The 9,857-nt window shown below is 47.7% G+C and overlaps 1 protein-coding gene across 3 annotated transcripts in view; it reads left to right on the forward strand.

Annotated features, from left to right (window-relative positions):
- The window catches only part of LOC118372868 (nuclear factor of activated T-cells, cytoplasmic 3-like), a 91,979-nt gene that overhangs the window by 33,732 nt on the left and 48,390 nt on the right, over positions 1–9,857 (forward strand). The window lies entirely within an intron of this gene.

The following is a 9,857-nucleotide window of genomic DNA, read 5'->3' on the forward strand; positions in this document are numbered from 1 at the left end:
GGTAAGCCTAGAGGCGAAAGAAACGCACACCTATTTAGGCGAGGTGCTGGCTAGTGGAGTAGAACACATGAAAAATGAAAGTAGAGCCGCATAGTCTAGGAGCTCAGATGCAATAATGTAATAACCTAATATCCAATGTTTAGACAGACAAGCTGTCTTCATCAGGGTATAATGACAAACACTGTGGGTTACTAGTTTATATAGTGTCAAAGGGCACACACAGGTGTCTAATCGTGGCCTGATATCATTGGTTAATTCTGATATATTAAAATAGCATACAAAAAACACAAATGGATAGCATACGATCATAGATACAATTTGGCTACATAAGCCTACAAACATTTACAATGAACAGCAAAATCACAATAATCACAAGAATGGCTTCAGATCAAAGTCTATGTTGAGACCGAAGGGAGCAAGGGTCTTTCAATTAAGATCCAGACAGCCTCTTGTTTTAACAATAAATTGTCGAGGTCACCCCCTCTCCTAGGGAGGGTGACATTTTCGATGCCAATATAACGTAAGAACAAAATCGAGTGGTTTGTTTCCAAAAAGTGGGCCGCAACTGGGTAAGTCGAGTGTTGCACCAAATGGTGCTACGATGCTCCGAGATTCGTACTTTTAATTTGCGCTTTGTTTTACCCACATAATTTTAGGATACGCGATAACACCTTTGATTGCATAAGGTAAACCTTTCTGAATCTAACCTATACCACCAGGAAAACTATCACCTTAGTCATGTAACCATGATGTCGGTGTAGCAACCTGGATTCAGGAAGTAGAACTAAAGAAACTCTCTGATGATAACTACAAGAGGCAGTGCAGCTCAGTTCAGTTCTGGAGGTGACCTGCATCTATACTGACAGTGACATTCTGGAAAAGGGCTCCCGAGTGGTGCAGTGGTCTAAGACACTGCATCTCAATGCAAGAGCCGTCACTGGTTCGAATCCAGGCTGCATCACATACGGCTGTGATTGGGAGTCCCATAGTTGGCCCAGCGTCGCCTGGGTTTGGCCGGGGTAGACCGTCATTGTACATCAGAATTTGTTCTTAACTGACTAGCCTAGTTAAATAAAGGTTACATTTACCAAAACAAATGTTTCATTTTGATTGATAGGCCGTGCCTTGTAGAATCAGGACTGTCACAACATGCAGTACCTCAACTGTCAATTTATACAGCCGTCTAGGTTTCGGCAGCCAGTGCTAGTGAATTAAAGTATTATGTGTAAGTATTACCAAACAATAACCGCCCCACCCCTCCCTCTGTACAGGTAGAAAGGGTGAGCTGCTGCAGCAGGCACGCCAAGCAGGGCAGGGTACATCATCGCACCCGAAGCCCAATTAGTTTGTCTGTCATGCGATACCCCAGAGACTGCGGCAGAGTGAGCCTCCGCCTTACTACTGTACCAGACCTGGGTTCAAATAGTATTTGAAATATTTATATTATTAACTTGTGCTTGATTGAGCTTGACTAGATCAGTGAATCCAATAATAATAAATGCCATTTAGCAGACGGTTTTATCCAAAGTGACTTAGTCATGCATGCATACATGGTCCCGTGATTTGAACCCACTACCCTGACATTACAAGTGCCATGCTCTACCAACTGAGCTACAAAGGACAAGGTCCAAACTCTGTCCAACTACAACTCCACTCCAGGCAGGCTGAAGAAAAGGCTCCCAAGTATTTTGAAAGGGTTTGAATACTATTTGATCTGAGGTCTGTTACAGAACCTATGTAGCGCCACATTCCTGACCCAGGGCTCCCGTTCTGTTATCCAGCTGACAACCAGAGCAGAGCCAGGCAGCGGGTGAATATTTTATGCTCAGGGGACAGGGATCCTTTGTGTGGTGACTGAAGCGGGGCGGATGGCATCATGGGCCATGACCAGTGGTGTGTAACCCAACAATGCCCCGGCTAGGACTGTGTGTTTGCATAACCCAACAATAACCCTGCTTATAAGAGCCAGGAGGTGGCTTGTCTTTCCAGTCCACTCCCTCAGGATCATCTTTTAGTTGGGGTTTTAATGGAACTATACACTGATACCCAAAACAACCCCAATGTAATACTCTTCTAATTGAAGTGACCTTTAAGAATGTGGACGAGAGGAAGACCACAGTTTGGTGTCCAGAACCGCTCATTTCTTTCATTTTTCACTGGGGTTGTCATCATTGGTTATTTTGATGCAAATGTTGTTGACCATTTGTTCCTAAAAACTATGCCAACTCTCATCTCAGGGCGAGTTATACAGACTGGGTCCTGTTCCTCCATCAGTCAGAGCTAATGCTGAACCATTTCAACTGAACCTTTCATTCTACCCCACCATGTGTGACGATGCATAATTTACCTATCAGAATCTTGAACCCGTACGAGCATTGGCTGTGTTTGCCCTCATTCCTAGTCCAGAAGGAAGCTATTTGGCTATAAGATTATTAAATTCCTTTTTTTTGTAGTGTTGTATTGCTCCTCACCTTGTCTTTGTTGTGTGTGTGTGTGTGTGTGTGTGTGTGTGTGTGTGTGTGTGTGTGTGTGTGTGTGTGTGTGTGTGTGTGTGCGTGTGCGTGTGCGTGTGCGTGTGCGTGTGTGTGTGTGTGTGTGTGTGTGTTTTGTTTTGTTTGTTATGGGTCACCAGACCAGTGTAATACTAGAAACATGTGATGATGGATGATATCATCTCTGGTCAGGCAGGTCTAATGGTGTTGTCCTTGTTTACTAAACAGAACTTCCTCATTGTTTCTCTGTTGACATTCTGTTTCTCCCTTTAACACTGTGGGACCAAGAGGCTGTCCTGTCATATTTGTTTTCATTACAACCTAAACACTTGCCTTACTGATTGATACAGGCCCAAGACACAATGTGCTGCTTGAGTATTTACAAAAAGTCTCAGGTAAGAAGTGCTGATCTTGGACCAGGTCCCCACTGGTCCAGAAAATCATCCTGAATTCTTTATGTAAAAGACAAAACTGATCCTATCTCAGCAGTCATACTCTGAGTGAATATGCAGTAGCCCTGGTGAATAAGGGTCAGTCACTAGGCTAACAACAGACTGACTAACAGCCTTTTCCCTCCAGGTGTAGGTCTGTAACTAAGCCTATAGTCCCTAGCCGTAGGAGGACATTGGTCCCTCAGTGTCTCCAGTGTGTCACTGCATCCTTCTGCTCTGATGGCACCAGTCTTCCTGTGGGGTCCACTGACTCAGGTGTTGGGACTCGTGATGTCATCAACTGACGCCATGACTGCCATCTGGCCGTGGTGTGGGCAGCTTCCTTTTGTGACTGTTGTGTTTATTGTCTATATCAAGACACACACACACACTATCTCACACCTACACACACACATACCCCCCAGATCAAGGAACTGCTATGTCAACAGAAAAACAAGAGCATGCCACTGGGAAGGGGTCCATGGTAGAGCCCTGCACAGGCAGGAAAATGAAGCCTGAGCCCTACCCATGGGTAGGGTAGAGCCTGAAAGTCGTGGGCACGGGTAGGGCTCGGGCTTCATTTTCCTGCCTGTGCAGGGCTCTACCCTACCCATGCCCACGACGTTCAGGCTCTACCCTACCCATACCCACGACGTTCAGGCTCTACCCTACCCATGCCCACGACGTTCAGGCTCTACCCTACCCATGCCCACGACGTTCAGGCTCTACCCTACCCATGCCCACGACGTTCAGGCTCTACCCTACCCATGCCCACGACGTTCAGGCTCTACCCTACCCATGTCCACGACGTGCAGGCTCTACCCTACCCATACCCACGACGTTCAGGCTCTACCCTACCCATGCCCACGACATTCAGGCTCTACCCTACCCATGCCCACGACGTTCAGGCTCTACCCTACCCATGCCCACGACGTTCAGGCTCTACCCTACCCATGCCCACGGCGTTCAGGCTCTACCCTACCCATGCCCACGGCGTTCAGGCTCTACCCTACCCATGCCCACAGCGTTCAGGCTCTACCCTACCCATGCCCACGTTCAGGCTCTACCCGTTCAGGCTCTACCCTACCCATGCCCATTCGGCTCTACCCTACCCATGCCCACGGCGTTCAGGCCCTACCCTACCCATGCCCATGACATTCAGGCTCTACCCTACCCATGCCCACGACATTCAGGCTCTACCCTACCCATGCCCATGACATTCAGGCTCTACCCTACCCATGCCCACGACATTCAGGCTCTACCCTACCCATGCCCATGACATTCAGGCTCTACCCTACCCATGCCCACGACGTTCAGGCTCTACCCTACCCATGCCCATGACATTCAGGCTCTACCCTACCCATGCCCATGACATTCAGGCTCTACCCTACCCATGCCCATGACATTCAGGCTCTACCCTACCCATGCCCATGACATTCAGGCTCTACCCTACCCATGCCCATGACATTCAGGCTCTACCCTACCCATGCCCATGACATTCAGGACATCTAGGCTCTACCCTACCCACCCATGCCCATGACATTCAGGCTCTACCCTACCCATGCCCATGACATTCAGGCTCTACCCTACCCATGCCCATGACATTCAGGCTCTACCCTACCCATGCCCATGACATTCAGGCTCTACCCTACCCATGCCCATGACATTCAGGCTCTACCCTACCCATGCCCACGACATTCAGGCTCTACCCTACCCATGCTCACGACATTCAGGCTCTACCCTACCCATGCCCACGACATTCAGGCTCTACCCTACCCATGCCCACGACATTCAGGCTCTACCCTACCCATGCCCATGACATTCAGGCTCTACCCTATCCATGCCCACGACATTCAGGCTCTACCCTACCCATGCCCATGACATTCAGGCTCTACCCTATCCATGCCCACGACATTCAGGCTCTACCCTACCCATGCCCATGACATTCAGGCTCTACCCTATCCATGCCCACGACATTCAGGCTCTACCCTACCCATGCCCACGACATTCATGCTCTACCCTACCCATGCCCACGACATTCAGGCTCTACCCATGCCCACGACATGCAGGCTCTACCCTACCCATGCCCACGACATTCATGCTCTACCCTACCCATGCCCACGACGTTCAGGCCCTACCCTACCCATGCCCACGACATTCAGGCTCTACCCATGCCCACGACATGCAGGCTCTACCCTACCCATGCCCACGACATTCATGCTCTACCCTACCCATGTCCATGACGTTCAGGCCCAGCTTGGGCTGCTCATGAGACGTGGTAGAGCTGTTAGCTAGCAACTTTTGGTCACTCTGAACTCCTACCAAAACTTACGGAATATTATAATTTTCAGTGAATTAATCTATCCTGTTGACTTGGACAATGTTCTGGTTTTATATTTTATAAGAGGTTCTGACACCATGTTATGATGGTAAGATATGACTGTACAGAGACACTGCACAGCAGAGCAGGAGGGAGCCCGGCCCGTACCCTGGTTGATGAAAAAGCAGGCCTTAACCTGAAGTATAATGTTGGGGCCCTTCAGCCTCGGGTCGGGTATCAGAGCTACTGTAGGTAGATGTAGCGCAGGGGAGGAGCAGTGGTGTAGTGGACGGTAAAAACAGTTTACTCACCTTTTGCGGAAAAATGCATTGAAAGTACAGGAAGTGTGACTTTTCTCACTGCGACCGGCGATCAGAGTTAACCCAACCTATTCTTTTACCACTACCACTGCAGAAGGAGCAGGACAGACGGTGGGCATGCGGACATGGGCATGTAGGTGTGTGCGTACGTGTCTCCCCCTCAGCCAATCAGCCTACATTATTCATGCTACAGTATCTGCTTTATGCTAATTTTACCAGTCCTGTTCCTGAAGCACTTCCTGGCTTGTCTCCCTATCATCTATCTATTTGTCTTGACTCTGTGACCGAGCCCTGTTTATATGGCAGAAGTCAGCCAGTCTTTGTCTGCTGTTTTCTCTTATCACAGTGGGCCACAGATGCAGTTATAATGGTAGAGGTTGTGTGCCTGAGGCGGGTAGCTGTCTCCCACCACCTGAAAGGGAAGGGTGGACTTGTCTCTGTTTTCTGCTACTGTTAAGATTCATGCTTTTACTGCCGTATGTTGACCTGTTGCAAACCAAAGGAAACAAAAGGCTGCTTTAAAGCATGCCTCTCTATAGGACGTGTACTTACATTTACATTTACATTTAAGTCATTTAATGCTGCTCACCTAGTTTGAGCAACAGGCATTTGTTTGCTTGGTGGGCTGCCTCATCTTAAATGAGTGGTTTTTATTCCATCCCCTGTATTGTTTAGTAGATTTGAAAGGTCGCTGGAAGCCAGTGGAGAGAGCGGAGGAGCAGGGTCTCCTTCCCACCTAACCCCAGGCAGGGTCACCAGGTTATCAGGCAGGGCAGCGTCATTTACATGAGAGGAACATGCAAGACTAACTGATCTTATCCACACTGTGATCAAACGGCCCCCGAACTGTTCCCTTGGGCGTACATGCACATACATATCCTACTATAGGTTAATGAGTAGTATAAGGGAAAGTCATAAATGTAGTCTCCTCAGTCCGTGTCTCCCCCCCAAAATAAACCATAGAGTGCAACAGAAAGAAAGCCACAGGTCTGCATGTCATAACAGTCATCTTCTAACTAAAACCTACAGTAGCCAGACAAACAAAAGCAAAACAATGTGACACTGTTTACATGGCACTGTTTGGACAGAGGTGATTCATACCACTGTGTTCTGTGTGGAATGCTGCTTATTCCAGTGGATACCACGCTAGGCTATGCTACGCTAAGCTGTTCTAATGTAAACATAGCCTGGGTTACGCTAGGCTAAGCTAGGGCTTCTTCTCCGAGGCTAGCCAAACTGCTGGGCAGGCAGACCATAATTGTCAGGCACACCTGTTGCTAGGGGATGGGTAAGTCCAAAGCCTCTGGCTTAGCAATCCATGTGCGTATTTAACCAACCTAATTGTGCGCTTGCTGCTTCGACACAAAGAAAAGGAGATCCACAGTGTTACACAGTTGGGCCATGGATACAGACACACACAAACACGTGTAGAATTGAGCGTGAAATGCTTAGTTACAAGCCCTTAACTAACAATGCACTTCATGAAGAGTTAAGAAAATATTTACCAAATACATTAAAGTAAAAAATATTAAGTAACTCAATAAAATAACAATAACGCAGCTATATACAGGGAGTACTGGTACTGAGTCAGTGTGCGGGGGTACAGGTTAGAGGTAACTTGGGTAAAGTGACGATACATAGATAATAAACAGCAAATAGCAGCTGTGTAAAAACAAAGGGAGGGGTCAATGCAAATAATCTGGGTGGCCACTTGATTAATTGTTCAGCAGTCTTGGCTTGGGGGTAGAAGCTGTTACGGAGCCTTTTGGTCCGAGACTTGGTGCTCCGGCACTGCTTGCCGTGCAGTAGCAGAGAGAACGGTCTATAACTTGTGTGACTGGTGTCTTTGACCATTTTTTGGGTCTTCCTCTAACACACCTAGTATAGAGGTCCTGCATGGCAGGAATGCTTGGCCCCTGTGATGTCCTGGGCCGTACGCACTACCCTCTGTAACGCCTTATGGTCAGATGCCGAGCAGTTGCCATGCCAGGCGGTGATGCAATCGGTCAGGATGCTCTCGATGGTGCAGCTGTAGAACTTTTTGAGGATCTGGGGACCCATGCCAATTTTTTTCAGTCTCCTGAGGGGCAAAAGGTGTTGTCGTGCGTGTGTTTGGACCATGACAGTTAGTTGGTGATGTGGACACCAAGGAACTGTTTACAGTTTACACTTACAGTATTGTGTATTAGGTAAAAGGCTTCTGTAAACAAAAACACTAAATATAAAATGTTTTATATTGCAGCCCTTGCATTTAGTCTTTAATGTTCAGTCTTTTTAATAACTCTAAATGAGTCCATGGTGTCTGAAAATGGGATTTGAAAGACAAGATGGGCTGAGGCTGTCCAAGAGCGCATTACGTTTCCCTCTCTGGCCACACAGAATGATTTTGATATATCACCAACCCCCTCTCTGACTACCGGCGACTGTGGTTCTATTTCTCTACAGCATAACCAGCAGCTTTTGTCACATATAAAGCATGTGGCTTGTTGCGTTGTCACTTTTCTACACCAGTCCCCCTCTGCTCCACTGTGTGTAGTCTTTATTCCTCTGTGTTGTCACTTTTCTACACCAGTCCCCTCTGCTCCACTGTGTGTAGTCTCTATTCCTCTGTGTTGTCACTTTTCTACACCAGTCCCCTCTGCTCCACTGTGTGTAGTCTCTATTCCTCTGTGTTGTCACTTTTCTACACCAGTCCCCTCTGCTCCACTGTGTGTAGTCTTTATTCCTCTGTGTTGTCACTTTTCTACACCAGTCCCCCTCTGCTCCACTGTGTGTAGTCTTTATTCCTCTGTGTTGTCACTTTTCTACACCAGTCCCCTCTGCTCCACTGTGTGTAGTCTCTATTCCTCTGTGTTGTCACTTTTCTATACCAGTCCCCTCTGCTCCACTGTGTGTAGTCTCTATTCCTCTGTGTTGTCACTTTTCTACACCAGTCCCCTCTGCTCCACTGTGTGTAGTCTCTATTCCTCTGTGTTGTCACTTTTCTACACCAGTCCCCTCTGCTCCACTGTGTGTAGTCTTTATTCCTCTGTGTTGTCACTTTTCTACACCAGTCCCCCTCTGCTCCACTGTGTGTAGTCTTTATTCCTCTGTGTTGTCACTTTTCTACACCAGTCCCCTCTGCTCCACTGTGTGTAGTCTCTATTCCTCTGTGTTGTCACTTTTCTATACCAGTCCCCCTCTGCTCCACTGTGTGTAGTCTTTATTCCTCTGTGTTGTCACTTTTCTACACCAGTCCCCTCTGCTCCACTGTGTGTAGTCTCTATTCCTCTGTGTTGTCACTTTTCTACACCAGTCCCCTCTGCTCCACTGTGTGTAGTCTCTATTCCTCTGTGTTGTCACTTTTCTACACCAGTCCCCCTCTGCTCCACTGTGTGTAGTCTTTATTCCTCTGTGTTGTCACTTTTCTACACCAGTCCCCTCTGCTCCACTGTGTGTAGTCTCTATTCCTCTGTGTTGTCACTTTTCTATACCAGTCCCCCTCTGCTCCACTGTGTGTAGTCTTTATTCCTCTGTGTTGTCACTTTTCTACACCAGTCCCCTCTGCTCCACTGTGTGTAGTCTCTATTCCTCTGTGTTGTCACTTTTCTACACCAGTCCCCTCTGCTCCACTGTGTGTAGTCTCTATTCCTCTGTGTTGTCACTTTTCTACACCAGTCCCCTCTGCTCCACTGTGTGTAGTCTCTATTCCTCTGTGTTGTCACTTTTCTACACCAGTCCCCTCTGCTCCACAGTGTGTAGTCTTTATTCCTCTGTGTTGTCACTTTTCTACACCAGTCCCCTCTGCTCCACAGTGTGTAGTCTCTATTCCTCTGTGTTGTCACTTTTCTACACCAGTCCCCTCTGCTCCACAGTGTGTAGTCTTTATTCCTCTGTGTTGTTGTGGCATGGCTTTGTTGACTCTTTCAATAGGCGTGTATGGGTAATAAAGAGGGAGAGGAGCAACTCTCTGCTCTGCAGTTTGCACTGTGTGAACCGACCGGAGCTGTTGTCCTGCCCCAGGCTCTATTTGATGTAAACATGATGTAGGCTGTGAGGCTCCACTCTCATTTGATGTAATCAGGGTTAGTGTGCAGTGAGACGGCAGGGAGAGGGTACTTGGTGGTGGGAGAGAGGGGGAGATGTTTATTGTTCATTTTATATTGTTTATTTCACTTTTATTTATTATCTATTTCACTTGCTTTGGCAATGTAACATATGTTTCCCATGCCAATAAAGCGCTTTGAATTGTATTGAGAGAGAGGGGAGAGAGAGAGGGGGAGAGAGAGAGGGAGAGAGAGAGGGAGGAGAGAGA

The sequence above is a fragment of the Oncorhynchus keta genome, unplaced genomic scaffold (assembly GCF_023373465.1).
Source record: "Oncorhynchus keta strain PuntledgeMale-10-30-2019 unplaced genomic scaffold, Oket_V2 Un_scaffold_1109_pilon_pilon, whole genome shotgun sequence".
NCBI classification, from domain to species: Eukaryota; Metazoa; Chordata; class Actinopteri; order Salmoniformes; family Salmonidae; genus Oncorhynchus; species Oncorhynchus keta.